This window comes from Embiotoca jacksoni, unplaced genomic scaffold, assembly GCF_022577435.1.
Source record: "Embiotoca jacksoni isolate LCO1_2020_lvr unplaced genomic scaffold, fEmbJac1.0.p SCAF_28, whole genome shotgun sequence".
NCBI classification, from domain to species: domain Eukaryota; kingdom Metazoa; phylum Chordata; class Actinopteri; family Embiotocidae; genus Embiotoca; species Embiotoca jacksoni.
Window position 1 is genome coordinate 6,256,819 of NW_027185379.1, and position 21,576 is coordinate 6,278,394.

A 21,576-nucleotide genomic window follows, 5' to 3' on the forward strand; every position below is an offset into this window, starting at 1 on the left:
TCAGCCCTCACGTGGCGGAGCAGTTATGGTTAGTATTAGTGCTGCTATCCAGTCTGTTGGACTGAGTCTGATGGGCCCCCAAAACAGCCCTGTCATACCGTGGTGCTGTAGCGTGCTGTGCTGTGGCTCCCTTACCATGCAGTAAAGCTGGTTAAACAGTGACACGAGTTGAATTCCCACAGACAGAGGCGCATGTGGAAATGGCCCGGGCGTGTCTGCATCAGCACGACGCAGACTTTTCGTAAATTAGCTGCAGCAGCAGCTGGAAATCCTCCCATCGGGGAAAACTGCATTTCTTGCTCGGAGAGTGGGCAGCTTGAATGATGAGGAAAACTTGTCAATGTCAACCTGTGAGCGTAATAGGCATACAGCTGGATGATTATCTGGTTTTGTGGTGAGCTGGGGGGGGCTGCTGCACACCACCCTTGTTTTGGACCATTCAGCTCGGTTTAGAGATGATAAAGGCCATCCAGAAGCACTGATACAGCATGATAATGATCTCATGGGTGCTGTAAGTGAATGCTGGCGATTACTTTTGCAGGTGGAATTTTTTTTTTTTTAGCCCCTCTCATCATTTTCTAGTTACCCAATAAGCTCAGCCTCCTCAGTTTCAACTCGGCATCAGTGGGAAGTTTGACAACACACTGCTATCCAAATCTGGAGAGGTTTAGTGTCTGGTCTGTGGACATATCTGTTCATCACTAAGAAGCCATCAGCAACAGCAGATAGGAGAGGAGGGTTCAGGATGGAGTTAGAGGGGCTGTAAGTCTATCAGACGGAGGTGGGGTTAGATGTTAATACTGCACGCTAAAGTCAAGTCAACATCCTTCATTTGGCTTCTGCTTTATCCACACAATACCTTCCATGACATCCCCCGGGGAGGATGGAGGCATTGGCCAGCTGTGTTCGCACTTCAGGGCAGACAGTGAATGCTGCTGCATCTTGCAGTGCCATTAGAAAACACATGACTACCAGCTGTATCTACAGTATACACCCTCCCATACCATGCTTGGTCCTGCACAGCAGTGCTTCTCGCCTCTGTCTGCAATCAAACGAAAAACGACAGCTGTCACATGGCCCTGGCATTGCTTCATTTTCTGATGGATGTCTAATGGCAATACAATCTCATACGTTATTTGTCATGTAAAGCTTTTATGGTTTAAAAAAAAAAAAAAAAGAAGAAAAAAAGAAAGCAGGTATTTCAGAAGCTCGGCTCAAGGTCTAACACTGCTGTTTGTGACTGGCTGAGTGACTAGAGCAAATTGAAATGAGGTTTGGTTAAAAGTGTGCATCATACAGGTTTTAACATAAAGGGCTTGAAAAGACTCCTAAAAACAGAGGTTAATGAGGGTTCTTCTTAGGGAGGTTGATACCCTTGAGCCTAATTGGATTTGTAATTTGAATTAACTGCATGTAGCAGGGATCTTATGTATTTAGATGTCTATTTTTTGGTTGTTTTTGTCTAGCTGTGTGTGTTGCAGTAAGTGGAGAAGATTCTTTGGCTTGTCAATGTGTTACAGGATGTTACGGCAGAAGCTTAGAGCACTTGCTGTCATGTGTTCGCCTAATGAAATCAGACAGGATGGTCATTATCATTATCATGCATTATTGCCAGCGCTTCCACGTTCAGCAGGCAGGAAACGACTGCAGAACAAATTCACTGACTCAGCAGGTAATATATAAAATGAAAATTACAGTGACATGTGTGCAGAGATGTTTTCTTGCTCGTGGTGCCGGTGTCGGGTGTTAGCATTGGTGTTAGCATTATGAAATCGCGATCAGTAGATCAGCCACTGCAGGAATGAGAGAACAACAAGCACAAGCTATCAATCCATGTTCAGGAGTATAAAAAACATCATGAGACAATATGTTGTTCTATAAGTTTTATTAAAACAGTCATGTTTGTAGCATGACATTTTCAAATTGAACATATTTTCGGCTACTTATTACAAAATACTCTTAAGTTATAATTCTATGAGTTAGAATGACTGTAACTTGTGTTTTTTTTTTACCATCATTTCCGGTGACCGCTGTGCACTTTATGGTGCAATATGATATTGTGTTGTTATTTGGTGGTGTAGAGATATGACGGTGATCCCCGCATTATGGAAAAGTAGTTTGTTCAGACTGAGAAGGGTCAGTGGTCATAACATGTAAAGGAATTTACATTTTCACTCTCAAAACTCATCCTTTCCATTGCATTTGTGCATTATTTGGAGATAAACAACAAAGGATTTGAGAGTAATATGACTCAAGCCGTGACAAATAATGAGTGGTGTCAGGGGGGGATAGATCAAAAAAATAGACCCACTTGTTAATTTTGTTCCCTGCATGTAGAAAAGGGAAGAGTCAAGAAGGGGAAAAAATAAGTACCAATTAAGTTATCAGCGGACAGAACGAGATAGATGTTCCTCCCAAGGCAAGTTGATTCATTTAACGCTCGAGATGCATGAGAAAAAGTTGAAGAAATGGCGTAATTACAACTAGCCAAAAAGATCAAAGGAGTAGCCACCAAAGCACTGAAGCAATTAAACTAGAGCTACACTCCAAATTTATTTTTTTTAAGGTTTTTAAAGTGACAGAAAAAAAAGAAGCAGCGGTGCACTCAGCGCTGAACGCTGGAGGAAACAGGTAAATAACACAAAGGCCTCAAGAGGATGGAAACACTTTCCATTTTTCAACTTTGCTGCATCATGAAATTCAATTGAAAGAAAAGGTATATGAGAGCAGGAAAATATTACACGAAATGGCTACTTCAGTAATATTGTTCAAGTCATACATAGAGCCATTTATTACGTATGTGAGGTGCTGGGTTTGTGTGCATGTGTCAGAAAAATAAAGCCATGCAGAGCCAGAAAATATGCACATCAGATGGATTTGAAAGATTGTTTTGCCTGTTTGAAGGTGACTTTGAGTTGAGACTTCGGATCTGTCCAGAGTCGCCTCCCGCCCATTGCATGCTGGGACGGGCTGCTGTCCCCTGCGACTGAGAACATGACGAGCAGGGTTGTAAATGGATGAATGGATTGTTTTATTTGCCCTAACCGACTTTCTCTGTTGCCTGTGTTGCTCCACGTATGTTACACTCAATAAAATGTCGGGAGATGAAGATGAAACAAACTGCAGTGAAAGTGGAGCAGCAGAAAAATCCACCAAAACAGCCCGACAATACAATTTAATGGCGCGCAAACCAGAGTAGATACTTTGTTGCTTGTGTACCTTTTGTATGTCTCAAGAACATTTGTATTCTGACTTGGTAACCTTTGGAAATAATGACTAGTCTGCGGTTCCTACTATCTCAAAGGCTTTTATTCTCTCAGGTATGAGCAGTATGATCTGAACAAGGGAAAGCGTCATCTACTGTCACAAGGTGTGATGGTGTGCCTGGAGGGGTCACTGTTAACGGCGTGAAGAAGTTGTTATTGTGGTGTTTCTGACAACGAGTGATGAGAAATAAATGCTTAGCGATACACGTGACTGACACTGGCAAAATGGAGCTATAGGTGGTAAGCAGAATGTACAGATGGTTCCGTTGCACGTTGAGGGAAGCAGTGGAGAGTCATATTGAGAGAGGCGAGCTGTTTTTGACTGGAGGGTCACACTGAAATCCATACGGAGGTTAGAGAGCTAATTCTTTCAGGAATGCTGTGCAGGATCTGGTACAATGAGCTGATCCTGGTGGTAAGCAGCGCCTTTAATCCCCAACGTAGTATAGTCTGCCCGTCGAGAAGAGCTCGAGTCGTGACACAAATATTCAATTGCAGAAAAATAATGTAAGCTGCTGTAGAGCACATGACATTTAAACTGCAGAAGAACATCACTTTTTATAGCTCTGCGATCTGCTGCATTGGTACCAGCCAGTCGCCTGTTTTTTGTTTTTTCTGTCGAGTCGGGTAAGAAAATTGTTGGTGGCATCTGTCCCCCTCAGTGTTGTGCAGTCATCCTTCCACTGCCGCAGCCTTGAACTCCTGACACTGTGTCAGATTTTTCACACGGCCATTTACATACTGTAAAGTGATATGATATCATTATGTGAACAAGGAAGGAATGAATGAGCTTGGTGTAATAGCAAACTTCCAGATGCCTTGAATCGCGTCTTCTCCTCTTCCAACCGTGATTTAGTTTAGATGCTGCTTTCAGTTGCTGCATCTGCTCACATTGATCAATATCTCCTACTAAAACAGAATTTCTCTTTGGCTGTCTTCAGAAAGCCAATTAAGAGAGCTGCATGCTCTCATACGGAATTTGAAATGTGCACGTACCCAGTCTACCCCACGGTCCCATTAAATAATGCATAAGAACAATATATTATTGTGCAGTGCATACTACCACAGGTCTCACTGTAGTCCTATTAAGACTTTGTCCTCCGAACTAAAGAAGCATTCGACAGAAGGTAGTGCATTTCATGCGCTATTCAATCTCGAGTGAGCATTAGGAAAAAGCTAATGCCTCTGTAAGTTCCTCCTGCTGAATATATCATTGTGATGGGAGATCCTTCTGTCCTTTCTTATTGATTTGTTTGTCAGAAAGATGTATGGTGCACGCTTCATCTGACATCAGAGATGTCTCACTCTGCTCCCTATTAAAGGCTGAAAGAATAAAGAAGCATTAACTATTCTCGTGAAGCAAATGGTTAAGAGCCTCAACCTTCACATTGTGTTTTCTCTGTTACACTGAATGTCTGGCTTTAACAGAGACACGTGACTAATCTAGCACCTGAGCGCAAAACACAAGAAGCCTGTGAAAAATGTCCTGTCACTGACCATATTTTAATCCAGTTGTCTTTCACAGTATCTATGCATGCTGTCACTGGATATGCTTCACTTTATATGCGGTTTTTGATGTTGTGCAACCACAATAAGAATTGGTATAGATCTAGTTTGTTATATTTTTTCCACAAAGACTTTCTATTTTAATACCTAATCAAAGAGCACGATGAGTTGTGAGAGGTGAACAGTCAATCAGGCATTTTGATTTCCTGCTTTTCGAGCCGACAAACAACAGTGGCATAATTCGACTCACCTTGATTGCAACTCCCTCTTGACTTAATGTGTGTGAGCAGAATTGCACAGGACCGCTCCTGCATTGACATGACTTTTAACAAGGCTGCATCATCACTAAAATGCACAGCTTAAACAAGGTGAAAAACAGGTTACCTCAAAGAAGCAGCAGCAGCAGAAAAGCCACACATTTGGCCCAAATCCATAAAATAAGTTTAGCTTTGGTGCAGTCTTTTGTGAATGGGTTATTTGGTATTTATCTAATATGTACACAAGACCCACAAACTGATGATTTATTGCCTTGTTTTGTTTTTGTTTTTTTTGTTTTTTTAAACAATAACAACTTGGTAGGTTTATCTGAAGGTGCGGTATATATTATGTTTGTGTAAAAGTGCAGATTATTGCGGTTTCAACCTTTGAAAGCTTTATAACTCTGAAATACGGAGCTCATTCTCCGCTGAATAGATTTAAGATAGAGCTGGGCAGAAATGTAGCGCAAATAATTATTGATTAATGTTTTTCTTGCAGTATTGGATGTGGAATAGGTCCCCTCTATAAAGATAACGTGTGTGTTGTAAACAATATTTGATTTTATGCGTGATCTCTTTCTGAAATGTAAACGCGGAATTAAGAAAATCCCTTCAGGAGGTGTTGGTGCACTGTGGTCTATCTACTGGGCTTTGCTTTTCTTTAAGTGAGCAGTATAACACTTAAATCAGCACATTATTACACATAGATGAACTAAAGGACACTTAAGCAGGCAGAATTTCTTGCTGACACAGCGTGAACTCCGGCTCAAGAAATCTACCCCTCAGATCAACATTTATTGGAGGTTTCTATCCTTGTTTCCAAAGTGTTCGCTGAAGTTCAGCTATTTATTACAAGAGCTGCAGCTGCTGAGCTGCTGAACTGCTGTTTCCAGCTGTGAGTTTTAATTCAGCAATCCTTTAATTGTGGCAATCTTTATGGGTTTATGTCTTGACACAGATTTTTTTTTTTGTGTGCGCAGTCACTCCCATGTGTCCACAGGCTGTTTAGTAGGCTGTGCACAGACCGCAGAGCATGGAATTTCCATCTTTTGCATGCATTCAGTGGTTGACCATGCTGAGTGTTGCATAGATTAGCATATCATAATTTACATGATAAAGCTGTACCTTATTTCCTGGATAAATCAGCACCCATTCTCAGTCTTTCCTTTGGCTGTCCACCCACCTACACTTTGTTGTCAGTAGCACTTCTTGGTTACCCCTAACACCCTGGCAAAAATTAAAGCAATCTATTGCAACAGTCCTCCAATAAGTCATGCCTTTCCTACAAAAAGGAATCGTTTCTCTTTGTAATAAATTAAAGACAACAAAAGTGACAATACACTTTATTGTACAAATCTTTCGTTTTCATGCAGTTTAGAGGGGGAAAGCGTAAACCAGGTTATCGTTCTGTAGCTACAATTTATCAGATGTTCCCTAAACGCCTCGCTGCCGAGTTATTGCAACATGCTACAGTTTACCAGTGTACTCTAAACCCCTCACATGGAAGCTCTCATTAGACCCTACCATACGCCAATGTTCCCTCAACACACGTGCTATCACTAGGGACAAGCGACCTGTCACTGCAGCACACACAACTCGGACAGATATGTGGCCAAAAATGAGTTTGAAAAGAAGGCGCTTTAAGTAAAAGATTTAACTGCGTAGCTAAAGTTTCGTGTTTTAAAATGAAAACGTACAAATGACAAGACATTTCTCAATAGTAGATGATATTGAAGCAATTCGGTCGGCAGCATTAAGTATCAAAGTTCGGTAATCATCCCTACATAGCAACCACAATGCCTTCAAAATAATAATAATAATCATGCCGTATCTAAATTCCATGCTATACTAGTTGTATACAGCATGCATTATACTGTGTATGTTTTTTTAAAAAATATAGCTCTAAGATCATTTCATGATACAAAATGTTTGTCACATTGCACATAAATCAAATACGAATTAAGAATCCCACCAGTAAAACTTTAATCTTTACAAAGAGTATGCAAAAATATTATCAAGATATTTATGAGGCTGTTGCACCACAAGTTTATTTTAGTTTATGCAGCTGTGAACAGATCCTCGATTTCCTTTGATCATTGAATTGTGGGAAAATAGCTTCGATCAAAGAAACGAATCAAAAATCTTTCAGCATGCTGTCGGCCTTTTTTAAGTTGATCTATTTCCGTCACTTTTCCACATTGAAATGTGATTTCAAACAAAGCTTTTGACCTTTTATTTGGTCCTTCTGTTTGGGTATAATTTAACTATTTGGTTATTTTATGGTGCCTAATGACTCCCTTAAATCTCACCAAAACAGATCCATGAATGTATGTGTCTGTTTGTTTCCATCTTTCTTTGGTGTCTCTTGGAACCACCCTTTGTGTCTAAGCTCATTTTCTGGGCTATTTGATTCATTTATACATAATAAGAGTCTGCTGTAGTCGGTGATTGAACAAGCCAAGAAGAAACTTGACTTGAAACTATAAAATTGTCAAATTGTGTTCAACGCTACAATGTGATTAAAACTCAGCCATTCCACCATTTTGCAGACAATGAACAGTGACATTGTTGAAACCGGGAGATGCATTCAAGAAAGAAAAAGAAAAGACAATGGCTCCGAGGGAATTTCTGTCCAAACCTTTTGGAGAGGATGCTTCTTTTCTTTAGAGGGGCACTGACAATAGCCTAAAAGAAACTGTCTTCATTTCTTTTGGGAAGGCTGCATGTGAAGTGGATCATGTGCACGCTATGCTTTATGCAGCTACTGACAAGTCACAATGCAACCTCAGCCAAAAATAGCACATAACGGATGGTAATGGTACAATCTCTGCACTTGTGCTTGAAGCTTGTTGGGGGCCTACTTACTATAGGGGTACAAAGCAGCTGCAAGTACAACTTAACCGTTCATTGGAAAGAAATTGCCAGACTGACAATGTAAGCACGACAAGCTGCAGTTTCCACTGTAAAGACAAAATCCTACATGCCAGTGATTGAAGCACAGGTCTCTTGTGTCGCCTACATAAATGCAAATTTTCAAGTTGCCGTGACTCCAGCACACCGGGTTGGATCTCTGACTGCAGCATGATCTTAATGCTTGAGATCTTAATCTGATCCAATGCTGTTTTATAATTGAATATTGAAAACCCTTTTTCGATTTGCCTCTAATGCTCGTGTGAGGTTTGTGAATTCTTCAAAGAAATGAGGATTTTCTTCCACTCAATATGTGCAGGGACTGACCACACCGCTGGTAATATTCTCTTTAAAACTGCCCAATTTCTAAACCGTAGTGCTTACATGAGTCAAATCCGCTGAAGGGTAGGGGTAGTTTGCATGCCGTCGGATGTTTTTGTGATGTTGGGAATCGTCTGTACAGGCCCTGCTCTCGGGGCAGGTGGGGATAACGTTGGCTCACATGAGATATAACTCAAACTTTTACCTTTGGAAGAAAATCAGCAGTGGCATAACAGTCTCAACCCTCAGCGTACCTGTCTGTCAAGATGCACTGAGACATGCCCGCCAAAGAGAAAACAGCGCCCAGGAGAAGGTCAGCTGTATATCATGTTCATGTGGGCGGCACTGAGACGTGAAGCGAGATGAAAGCTTCATGGTTTGATGCTGAAATCAATATACAATGTGGCAAAATAGCAAACAAACAGGCCCGGCACTGTAAAGTTCTAATCTTGTTAAAGAGTGATAATCTTCCGACAGTCTTTTGGAGTTTCGGAGCCATCCGTGCTTACAGTTATTGATGACGGGCTTCAGCGAGATCAGTTCATTAGATTTTGGTCTGACAAACTGCTTTCTCCATGGTGACACTTGATAGATGATGACCGGGTGGAGCTGTTGTGGGCTGCCTGTCTATCGACTAAAAAGGCCTCATTTATGGAGGCCAAGATTAGCGATGTAGGACATTCATAAATGTGTCAGCCTCCTCCTGGTTGTTTGGATGGATGGATGGTTGAAGACTCCAGGCTTATCCAGCAGATAATGTGTTTGTGCATGTACTGTGGATATTGGTGCTTGACCTCCGGTTTACCACGCAGCACAGATTCATGCCTTTTCTATATTTCAAGGGAAAATATTGAATGCTGAGAGTTTAAAGGGTTTATTCTCCTGAGTGAAAGGTATTACTTTTGATAGTTCAGCACATTTGCTTAATTCATTCCAAAACTGACATAGGGAGCGATCTTACGCCGCTTCCATTACACACAGTAAGTGAAGGATTTGAACATTTTGTGTGACATTGTGTTCACAGACTCATACAAAGAGGCAGGCCTGCATCAAACGATAGTTTTTAATGAGTATGCTAATTGTTTGGTCTTTTAAAAACATCCAAAAAAAGGTGCAAAACGTCCATAACCTGAAGATAGTCTGTTCAAGGCTGCAACCAGTGACTTTTTTCATCATCAATTTATCTTTTTTATTAGTTGATAAGAACCAGAGAATATTTGGTCATTTTCAACTATCTTTGCCAGAATTTTGTTTTAAAATCATTATTTAATTAATGAATCAGTTATCAAGAAAGCTAAGCGGCTTGTTTTTCAGTTCATCCACTTCAGCTTTAATTGAGTTTTCTAGCGCCCAAGACAAACAAATGCAGCATATCCCCCATTGAGAAGCTGCAAGAAGGGCAAGCTTGGTACATTTTCTTGAAAAAAACAAATTCCTTAATCATCTATTGATTATTAAAATAGTTCATTTTTATTAAAGTCAAATTGTAAAATATTATTAGAGTATCCACTGTTAGGACAGTGGGACATTTCAAATAAGTTTAAATTTCACTTTCATATTGTCTTATGCCGTAACTATATTTATTCAGTCTCTTATTCCATATACTGTTAGTTATAAAGGACAGAGCTTGAGAGTGGCACTTTAAAGATGAAATAACTACCTCTGCTGGTTTTCATCCACCTTTCTATTCATGCACACAAATCTCGACGGAAGTGTGCAGCGAGGACGGGACGTAAATTTAGGGAGCATTTTTGCTGTCAGCACCTCTCATTATTAATCTTCCCAGCCACAGGAAACTCCCATTATTGACTCTGGTTGTCTTCTGTCACCTTCCTTACCGGATAATGCATTCCTACATGACACAAATACATGATTGAAATGGTAAAATTGTGCGTGTTAATGTGACAAACAGGAAAATACAAAAATGACACGTCCTCTTGTTGTTGTTTGTCTGTTGGGTGCATGTATCCGAGGGAACGAAGCTCTAGTTGGAGATGAAGGGGAGATAAGGTCTGAGAAATCCTCAGACTGAAAGAGTGTGTGGCATTAGCTCCGTACGGGCAGATGGATCCCCGTTTGATCCCCCATTGGGGAGGAGAAGTCGATTGAGTGACTGTGATAAGACATTCAGCTGCTAAGCGCCTCTATTTTATCTTTCAGTTAGACTACGCAAGCATTTTAATAACACTATTATTCAAACAGGGGATTGAAATAGAATTACCACATACGTTATATTTCTGTACTATCGCTGCAACCATCTCGTCAGAGTTTTAAATTGTGAAGGCGCTTTGAAGTTGGAATCACATGTGCTGTCATTAGAGAAGATATGAGGAGCGTGTGTGCAACTGGAGTAAGTTACAGCCACTCGGTGTCAAATTGAGTCGTGTAAATAAAAGAATTCCTCATGAATAACTGTACAACTGAATAAAAGTCTTTGAATTCTGACATGTTGGTAATTTTTAGATTAGACAGCTGAACAAGCAAGACGCTCGGCAGCTGGTTGTCACAGGTTGATTTGGAGAAGAGACCTCATCACATTAGACAGTGAAATCCGATGTGCATTTTACTGTCCTCGCTGATTTCCCCTGTGGTGGTTACACACAGCCACGAGGAAAATTATGCTTTAGATCGCACATTTAAAGAAGTTACTGAGATTAAAAAGTTGATGCGTGTCCACTAAAGCTCGCACAACAACCGAAATCACTGGCAATGTTTGATCTGGCCTTCCTCTGGGGAAAAAACAACAACCCCAAAACAAGTGATTTTTGTTTTGTTTTTGTTTTGTTTTTGCCTTTCTGTCTGCTACAAAAACTACAAAAGCTCTTTTATTGGAATAATGGGGAATGACAAAGCTTTGAGCAGATTTCCTCTCCTGGGAATCTGCGAAACAATTTTGAGTCTGTTGACAATGGCGTTGACTTTACTTCACTCGTGTGACACAGTGGCTCCATCTTTTTTTTTTTGGTTTCCCTCCCTTTGTTATTTGCTTTGTTGCCATGGCTGCAAATATCCCTTTAAAAACCTGTTAGGTGTTGGTGGCTCAGCTGGATAAAGTGTGCGCCATGTCATCGTGATATGCTGTGTTTCAATCAGGCAGGGTCTTTTTTTTTTTTCTCTCTCTGTCCCGTCCTTTCTGCTTTATTTGACCATGAAAATAACCTTTGAAGCTGTTACAAAGTCCTACCGCCCATCGTTCCCCCGATTCTCTATGTTTCACAGACGATGGGGAATGTTTGCTTTGGAATATATCGATCAAACCTGAGTGAAGAAATCACTCTCCTCTTGCCTAATGTGCTGGTAGGCGGTGAAACTTTAAATCAAGTGTCCCTTTCAATTAGATATGCAATAAAGATGCAAAACAAGCCCTGTCCTAAACAGATGCATGCTTGTGTTTGACTTGAGGGGTAGTGTTTCTCTCAGCGTGGCTCGGGTCTAATCGGTGGCCTAACATATGGCGGATGAGCCTACAGCGCATTCTGCTCCAAACACACTTAATAGACCGCAAATGACTTGGCTCCAGGTGGAATCCTTACTCTGACAGAGAAGGCCTTATTACAGTGGAGTTCACTTGATACCTAGAACACAGTACCACTGTGGATATCCTCAGCCGAGACTATTTCTAGGCTGTTTTTAGAATCCTGGACTTTGTTATCCTGCATAATTCAAGATATATAGTCTGTAATTGTACATACCACTTTTTCATTTAACTGAAAAAAACCTGCCTATATTTACTCCTGGAGTTCGTGAATATTTATATCATTTAGTTGATTAGTGCTGCATGATTCTGGATAAAGTTTGAATTACAATTCTCAGATTTTTTTTTCAGTATAACATTTTATTGCACTCAAAAACAGAAATGTTTGTTTTTAGCTTAAAAAAAAAAAATCCAACACTGAACATAAAAACAATCAATTCCAGTTTCTTGTTTTCTCTCATGAAATGCTGTGAAAAGTTGACTTTAGGTGGCTTTCTTCAGAGTTTCTGCATTTACACACCGGTTAAAGCATGAAGACCAGACTGAGAACTTCTAAGCAATAGTTGGCTTTCACAGATGGTGATTTTATAGCTAAAAAGGCGGATGGAAATATGAATCAATAAACAAACAAACTGAAATAAATCAAATTCAAAGCACTAAACAGTCACTAAGGAACAAAGAAACAACAGTAACTTTAACCAAAATTCACAAGTTATTCAAATCTAGTGCACATCAACTGTAAAATGATGGAGATTAAACAAAAGAAGACACTGAAGAGGTGTGGCCTGATAGGTAAAGCCCCGCCCTCTTGGCCCAGGCAGGGAGCAGGATTTTCCTCAAACACAGTATATTTCGGTGCGTTTTTTCAGTGCCTCTCTCATTGGCTTTACTTTCCTTGCTGCCACTTTCTTCCGCTCTGCATCACGTGGTGTAACAAGGTCATTTGTTGAGGGAGAAACTGGGAGCGCTTGTTTTGATGCAGCTCATGTCCTGAAAGAACATACCGCCGAATCATTGTCATTTAGAAATGAGATTCCACACAGGTGTGAACCGATGTTGTGTTGCCCAAATATAAATCTTTAATTTCACTCACTAAACCCCTTTTTCATTTGATGGAAAAAAACGTACCTGTAGTTACTGCAGGAGTTATTAAACATATATCGCACTGTTCATAGAGGTAATGATATGTAAAAGTCAAAACGTTCTTTCAATCTTATAACATCAAAGCTTTTGATTATTGAATAAATTAGGCCTGAGAAATACTGGAAAATTAGCAGTGTGTATTTTTTAAATATTATATTACAAATTTGAATTCATACGTAAACAACTGCAGTGCTGTACACAAAGTTGAAGGCACTAAAAGAAGAGCGGGGATGCTTTCGAAAGCGATGCGATGAACAGTTGTTCTTGAAAACAGCTTGAACTCTCCTCGCTAGTTGACATGTGGGCTGTTCCGAGCATCCTGGAGAGCCTGTGACACTTCTGTGGAGTCAGTCTGTCTCAGTGTCTTCAGTCTCTTCATGTAATCCTCGAGTGACTCCATGATATCGAGATCAGGGCTCTGCCAGGCCCACACCATCTGCTGCACGACCCCTTGTTCTTCTTGTGGCTTGTAAGATGGTTATGTATGACTCTTACTGGATGTTTGCCTGATAATTTAGCACCTTTGTCTTCTTTTTGTACATGTTTGTCTTCTTCACTCGGTTGGATGAAAAATCGACAGTGTGTTTTTGTCTTGTCTTTTTCTGAAGCTTTAAATGATCTGTAAATGACTTTCAATTTTATGTTTCAAATTCTGTTCATGTCAGTACATACATGATCACATTCAGAAAAAATAAGTTTCCCCATATTGTGTGCTATTTTCTGATACACAGCCGTGCTTCATAGGAAGGTGATGCTGATTTTTCTCGAGTGTTTTGCATATCATTTACATTTCATTTGGCTGGTAGCATGTTAATTTAGCATTACATCTATTTAGACTGCCGTCTTGTTTCCACTTAAATAGGTTTCAGTATGTAAAAAAAGCAGCTAATGCACCCCTGCCCACATCATCATAATGCAAGTAGAGCTGACATTCGTTATGGCTCCTATACAAAAGTCTCCCTGACGTTCTATTCGAGTATGTCATTATTTTCTGAGTAATGTATTTGTCATTGTTCATCGTGCTGGATCAGATTACTGTAGAATCGTACATGGACAATTATGTTTACTTTACGCAACAGTGATCCTCAAAACTGCTCCAGTTGTCTTTCATAAATTAGTTTTTAGGTAATATGCTAATAACTAAAATGAAGTTATGAAGTTGTCAGTCTGGCAGGTGATGAGGTGCCTCAGCAAACAGTTTACATAGGAAAGTCAGTGTTGATGTGCCAGAAATAATGAATGATCAAGCAGCATTTAAAGGTTCAATGGGATGAAGTATCTGCTGATGGTAAATTATTGTAATACTTCTAATATTTAAGAATGTATTTCAGTAGAATGCACGCAACTTTGATCAACTGTTTATTTTGTTACATGTTTGGAAACATGTCCCTAACATGTTTTTCTCTTTGCAGTTGCGCCACTCCTTTACATAAGTGATAATCACTGTGGCAAACGGGAAATTATTTTTTCATCTTGACAAACTCACAATTGCTCTAATCTGATGTGCACTATGTTCCCATTTCTGGTGGCAGCGAGTAACATAACTGAAAAGCCCAGTGAAAGAGACTTTTGACTTTGAAGCAGCTAAATTAGAATGACAAAAGACACATGAAGGTCCATTTTAAAATGAGTACCAATTAGCAGAATGCATCAGCTCTTAAAATCTTTTGGTACAAAAAAAAAGGCTCGCTGTGAATTATAAAACAAAAGAAATCACAGCCACAGCTGAATTAAATATTAGGATATAGCGGCATCACAGTTTGAGCTTAAAAAAGGATTGTGGTGGACGAAGGTCTGATGTAAGAAAACCTTGTGGAATAATATGGATAGAAGACAGTTGTGCTACTTTTATAGTGAATATTCATGGTTATATGTTCCTTCATGGTTTTTTAAGTAGGTAATTAAATGGTTTCCATATGTTCCAGTTCAAAATTCATGATTTTAGGCCCCTCATCCCTGGCTGTGTTCCCTGAGAAGGAGGTTGTCTATGAATAATTAGCTCAGTTTGAGCTTACTCGTTAAGAAGCTTAAAAGTTCTATGAGCTAAAGTATAAGCCGGCTTAGCGAGGTAAGTCTTGTGCACCAACTATTGACCACATGTTGTCGTGTAGTACAGACATATTTTCACAATCTTTAAGAGGGGATGCGCTGTAGCCCGATCATCTATCGGATTATGGTGTTTTCTGAACCTGACATCATAAAGAAAAAAAGAAAGGCACCAGTGGAGATGCTAGAGCACATAAAGGACTGAGCTGTCACCCACTGCTCCTGGTTCCACTCCAATCCCACATCCTGTAAATGCTTGAAAATGACTCTGGTAGGAGTAGTGTTTGGGATAGACCTTGTATCAACCTACGCCGGCAACCATCACTAAACGAAGTCCCTGTGATGGCGCCTCCTTTTCGTTTTGGACCGTAACGCTTATTAGAAAGCAATAAGATAGTGACCCTCGGTGTCAGCCTGTCTAAGCTGTGATGGGAGTGTCACTAGGATAAGAAATGTATAATGGCCCTGCAGTCCCTGTTGCCTTTTAAAGACGTCCTGATTTTCTGAGCCAGTACCTTTGAGAGATGAGCAGCGGTAAAGAGTGAAATATCCTGTTTGAGCGGCGTGTTAGACGTCAGCATCGACTTGCACAGAAGGAGACTTTGTTTTTTTTGTCAGTAAATCAACATGGCCTGTGAGTCTTGGAGCTGCACACGAGGAGTAATCATTGGCAGGTCCCATCCTCCAGGTTCGCCTCTGTCGCCTGCATCTGCGACTGCTTCCAATGATTAGCGGGACTGTTAGAGACCTGGAAGGTGCTGCAACCCGAGGTTTACTTTCCATCTATAAAAACGCCTTCAGCAAGTCACATTTAGTCACATTTATTGTGAAAGCAAAGCTCATTTGTCCCCAACTACCTATTAAACAGGACATGAATTGTAAACCTTTCTATTTTCAGGAGATGTAGAATTAAGGCTTTACCACCATTAGAGCAAATGGAGCATGTCAGTGCAGTGTACTTCACATAGCAACCAGCTAAGTGCCAATAAATGTACCCTTTTTGTAATTCAGGCTGATATTTTTTCATCCACCATTTCCCCTTGAGATCTTTTTCTTTAGATTAACAATAAAAGCTCCATCTGTCCATCCATTTTGAAAGTACAGTAGAGAGAAATTTCGACCCTTCTTCTTCTTCTTTTTCTTCTTCTTCTAATGGCAGCATCGGATGAGATTTGCCAGAGGTATAAAGGCTTGCTCTTCAGACCCCTCACAGAAGCAGATAGTGGAGCAGAGAAGAGAATCTCTGGGTCATTTCACAATGGCTGAACTAAAAAGAAAGCCTCGGCCCACTAGCTTTATTCAATTTCGAACTTTTTAATGTGCAGTATGTCTTCATCAGCACCAAAACGTTAGTTAACAAGAGCACCCTGGTGTCTTTTTTTTTTGGCCTAGATACAGCATCCTCCTTGCTAGATTTTTAAGAAAGTGCTTGAGCTTTGTTTGATAATGGATGTTTAACTTTCTTTGTTTCTGTTTAAACTTTGTAAAGAGACGTAGAAAAGGCCCCGGGCAAATGAGCCTATAGCTGGTTCATGTTTGACATGTGGCTCGCACTGTATGTCATATCTACATTAACTTGTTTGCTCTACAGGCTCGGCTTCTCTTAGATCAAACTAAAATAAAATTTCCTGTTTGCAGCACACCGCCTCAGCCACCAGTGAAGCTGCATCTAAAGTAGGAATGACGCAGATGTTACCGTCTGTTTTTTTTCTCTCGCATGTATGTAAATTTGGAGCCGAGCCGTATAATATCAGTTTATAAACATGTGCTACAGTCTCACGAAGGGGGGAAAAAAAGGTTTTGGACTGAATTTCACATCTTGACAGCTGTTTCATTTCATAAATGTTATTAAAATAGGATAACAGTAACGTTGTGAGAAAGCCTTTGTGCTGAGCTTCATTGTGGAGTTAATCCACTGTATTCCTGCAGACAGTTTGCCCGTATAATAACCCAGACAAGCAGGACGTCATTCATTTATTGAGGATATTTTTGCCCATGATTTAGCTCTTTTCATAAATGTCTTATAAGGGGGCCATCTATATTGCTTTGGTGCGGAGTAGTTTCCGGAAGCACATAGTTATGATGCAGGCGTATAGCTACAGGGCAGGCTCTGACTACGTGCTTGAATTTCACTGATTTCCTGTATCCAGTTGCTGAAGAACCACAAGAGAGGATCAATTTAACGTCGTCAAGTTTAACTCTTAATTGTCTCGGTTGATTTAAACGTGCTACATCTGAGACGTGGCGATGGAAGGAGGCACATTTTCAGACCCGTGTGGTGCAGTTCACCGCTCCGCTGCTCGCCACGGCCATCGGCAGTCACACTATATCCATTATTATTCACATGGTGCTCAAGGACGACGTCTGTGCAAATTAGTATGCTGAGAGCGCGAAGATCACTTACCAGCAGTCACTTCAAAATTTTGTATTAACAACAGATTTCTGGCCTTTTCTAGCTGTACGCTGAGGTTGTATCTTTCTCCTGCAATGGCCATGGGGAATTTGCGGAAAATTTCAGGCTTTACAGTGTTTGCAGCAAAATTTACTGTGTGTGACAGATAAAGATATTGCTGTAATATTAATATTTTTACTTTTGCCACCTTATCTTTGAATAAAGCTTAAATAAACTGGAGACTCGCTGAATCCCTCCATGAAATCTATTTTTCAACCTGCAGTATGAACAGTTCTAATCATTGCTTTGAGTTGGCTTTTATATTCAGTTTATATTGATATGAAAAGGACAGCTGTGTGAGATATAAGTAATGCCTGGAATCAGCAGCTGACAGAACAATCACCTCAAAACCGACCTATGTAGCTGTTTGGGAGCTTTTGATAATATCCAAGATCTTCATCTCTCCTGGATTTGTAGATACTCAAACCTCCTCTCATTACTTTATCAACCCCTCCAGCTATTTTTTGAAATTTCCACCTGAATAAACGCCCTCAAACTCTGTCAGTTACAGCTCCACTAACTGGAGGGCCAAATTGAAACCAAGGGTTCATTGATAAAAGGTACTTGCGAGGATTTTAAAACTTAGTGAGTATTTGTGGCCCCATCACCAGGCCAGAGTGAGAATTAAAATAACATTTGTACTTTTGCCTCAACAAAACTGTTAAGTAGAGGAGTCGGTGACCCTGATGTATTAAATATTCTCAACTGCAACTAAATTTAATGCAACAAAAATGATGCACGATAAATGCCACATCCTTTTTAATCATAGTGGCACTCTGCAGCCTCTTCATTCAATATGCTGTATTTGGCAACCTTTGAAAAACGGTTGTGTTTTAAAGAACAGCTGCAGCCTCGTCCCAGTACAGTTTGCAAAGGATTAATTTTGCGTTCAAATGGGGTCGTATTTACCGTGTACAGGAGAAGAGTCCATATGAAGAGCAATATAAATTGTTATCCTCTGTGGCTTCTGGATGTCATCCATATTTCCGTTGCCTAGCAATTGTGTTTTTAAGACTTAATCGATGTTCAGGAACCAGTTGCGCAAGTTGTTAAAAAAGACAAATTTAGCTTTGTTAAGGTGCAAGTTTGAATTGTGTGGAAATTTTACACCACTGAATTTAAACTAGATTTACCACCTAGAGTATTTCTTATGGGGAGATTAGTTCTGATTATTCAACCCGGGAACTGACAGTTGAAGCTGCTGCCATGTCATTTGACAAACCAACATTAGCTTGTTAAAAATATAACATTCATATGACCTCACTCTGTGAATTGTTGTTTAATAGTTTAATAAGGAACATTTTAAATTGTGTTTACAGTCAACCTAAAAGCAGCACAGAACAACCAACTAACACCTCAGTCACATGTTGCTGAAAGAGACGACATGCTGCAGATTTTCTGATTGCCGGATCATCTGTATGAAAAAAATAAATAAATTGGGAGTCAGGTACAGACCGACAGAATAACCTCAGTCAGCTTTGCTTTGTCAGTTTAGTTTGTAACATGATGGTAACTGTGAAATACACACACTTCTAAATCAATATTGATTTGTCGTGCGTTCAGGCAGCTGGGAAGTGGGGAAGTTTTGATTTGGTAACCTCCGACCTCCCAGTTGAGAGCTTTCACATGACAACAACAAAGAGGCAACACAGCAGCCTGCAGGAAATCTGCTCTATATCTGCTGTCTGAATACAGAAAAGTGACAAACAACTCAGTCACCCAATTTAGACCATCACGGAGACGAAATGGAGTTCAGAGGGTCATTAGTATTTGTGTACCACATTTCTAGATATTGTTTTTAGCAGATAACGTTTAAAACAGCAAGCAAAGTAACGGTTGTGTAGGAGGACTGTTACGACTTGTCTTTGTCTGTCAGCACAGTAATTAGTTGTTTAACAGCACAACACCCTGCTGTAACTAGTTTGACCTAAATTAACCATGAAGTGATTATTTTTGTGCTGAGCGTGTATATCGCTACCTTGTGGGAAATTCCCAGTTCGACAGGCGTTCAGGTGTTTTCTCCCACTCGGAGGTTGAAACTTTCCCACTTCCCAATTGCTTATGAGCACACCCAAAATTGTATTAATTAATTTACAAAGTGTTGTCAGTTATAAAAAAAAGACTACTGATTTGTAGGTTACAGTTCTGCTGATTTCCTGTTTACCTACTTGATTTATTTTGATTGGATGGGACAACTGAATTACAAATAACAAAAGCCAAAGACAAGTTTTGATCATGCAGCCTGATTTAGTAATTAACTAGTTTGAAAGTAGCGAATTGTCACTAAGAACTTTGACAGGGTTTTAAACATAAACTGCAGTCCAGTGGAAATGATATGACTGAAAGCTCTGCAACAGCTACTAAATAGACGTTGAGGTAACACTTGAGTTTGGAAGTTACACACGTTTAGTGTGGTATAGTTTTGGCTAAATTCTATGTTTTACACACAAAATCCTTTTCCCTGGTTGCGGTCCGTGATAAACTGGCAATGATCTTTGCGTATCTGTGGTGTCTGTGGATTCTTGGACAAGCTTATCTGAAAGGGGCCCGTCTCAGAAACCCATCTTCACTCATACTGAGATTGGAAAATGAATATCTTCTATCACAGTAAAAAAGAAAAATCACTTTATAGAGGGCAAAGGTTCACAGATGAAGTTCCATTGAAATTTTCTTATCAAAAAAGAGAGCCATTATATTATTAAATTATCTCGTGGAGGACTTCAGTCTCACTAAGGGTCCCCTTTCATGTGGTGAACTCTGGCTGAAAGGCAAAGCGCTGCCAGTGCACACTTAGTGGCTGACATTCAGCTAATGAATCGTCATGCTGTAATGTATTCATGCCCCTGCTGTTTCTGAGAACAAGTCGGATTTGGGCACGGAGGGATTCATCATGCACTTTCATTTTATCAGTGGGTGAACAACACGAGCGAGTAGGGACTGGTCACGCACTCAGTCTGAGGCACAAACTGTGCCACTTTTTCATCAACAGCCCCGTGACACAATTGACCCCTCATTGAAAACAGGGGATCGATGGACTGGCAGACTGAAAGGGATTCAGCAAGTTCAAAGAAATGAAAGTCTGAAGCCCAAACTCCACTTTCCTCAAAACCTATTGTGGCACTTGAAGGTAGCAACGGATCCTCAAGGAATTGCACAAGAACAAAACCATCTAATGGTGAAAACATCATTTTCTTTGTCCAGAATTACTCTGCCAAACTGCTGCTGTCCCAGATTGAGAACAGACTCTATCAGCACTGTGACCTCTCATTTGTAAATAAGTGCACTCTGCTGACTTGGTGGTCTGAAGACTTGCAGGACCTCATGCAAATCCGATTTATGGCGTTCCTACAGTTTAGAAAGAGTAAGCAAGTAAGTGAAGTGTATTCGTGTAGCAGGATTTTGAACAGTTAAAGTCACAACAACAGTTCAAATAACAGTTCAAATCACAATAACAACAAACAAACGAGGACACTCGTGGAGAAATACGCCATTTCGATTGTGTTCTATTTATGTAGCGCCAAATCACCACGCAAAGTTATTTCAAGTCGTTGCAACAGAACTTTACAACATTATACAGAGGAACCCAACGATTCAATATTCAAAGGAAAATTTTATAGTTCAGAGCAAATATCGAACAGTAGTTTTGTTTGAAATACCCATCCCTAATATACACAGGCTAACCAAAAGCCTGTCTGAATAAAAAGGTTTTTTAACTGTCTTTTAAAAATGTCACCGGAGTGCAGAGTTCGTGGTGACGGGGGGAGAGAGTGCCACTACTTCGGTGCAACAGTTTAAAAAAGCTGGGCCAGCTCGGGTTTTAAAACGTGCTCGAGGGACGGCCAGTACATTTTTGATCGTTCAACCTAAGTGATCGACAATGTACCGGGGTGTTGGAACATGGAGATCTCTCAAGGTTAGCGACAGTATTTTAAAATGAAAGCAGAAGTTAAATGGAAGCCGGTGAAGTGAGCATAGAGTCGGAGTGATGTGCGAGCTCTTGTCGTGATCAGATAAAAGACTTAAAAGAGGTTTAAAAGAAGTCTGACTTAAACAGTTTAAAAGAGCGTTACAGTAGTCTACACGAAAAGAAATACAATCATGACTGATCATCTCCACCTTTGTCACATTTCCTAGAGAAGTCATAAATATACCTAATTTATGATACGTCAATAGTCTAAAGATAATCTGATTACCACTTTG

At 40.1% G+C, this 21,576-nt stretch overlaps 1 protein-coding gene across 5 annotated transcripts in view; it reads left to right on the top strand.

Annotated features, from left to right (window-relative positions):
- Positions 1–21,576, top strand: part of lrfn1 (leucine rich repeat and fibronectin type III domain containing 1) — a 161,648-nt gene that overhangs the window by 50,198 nt on the left and 89,874 nt on the right. Inside the window, exon 2 of one of the 5 annotated variants that reach the window (XM_069161403.1) lies at positions 16,563–16,598. The exons of the other annotated variants lie outside the window; for them this stretch is intronic. The gene's annotated coding sequence lies outside the window, so the exon portion shown is untranslated. The remainder of the gene's footprint in view (positions 1–16,562; positions 16,599–21,576) is intronic. 5 annotated transcript variants of the gene reach the window in all.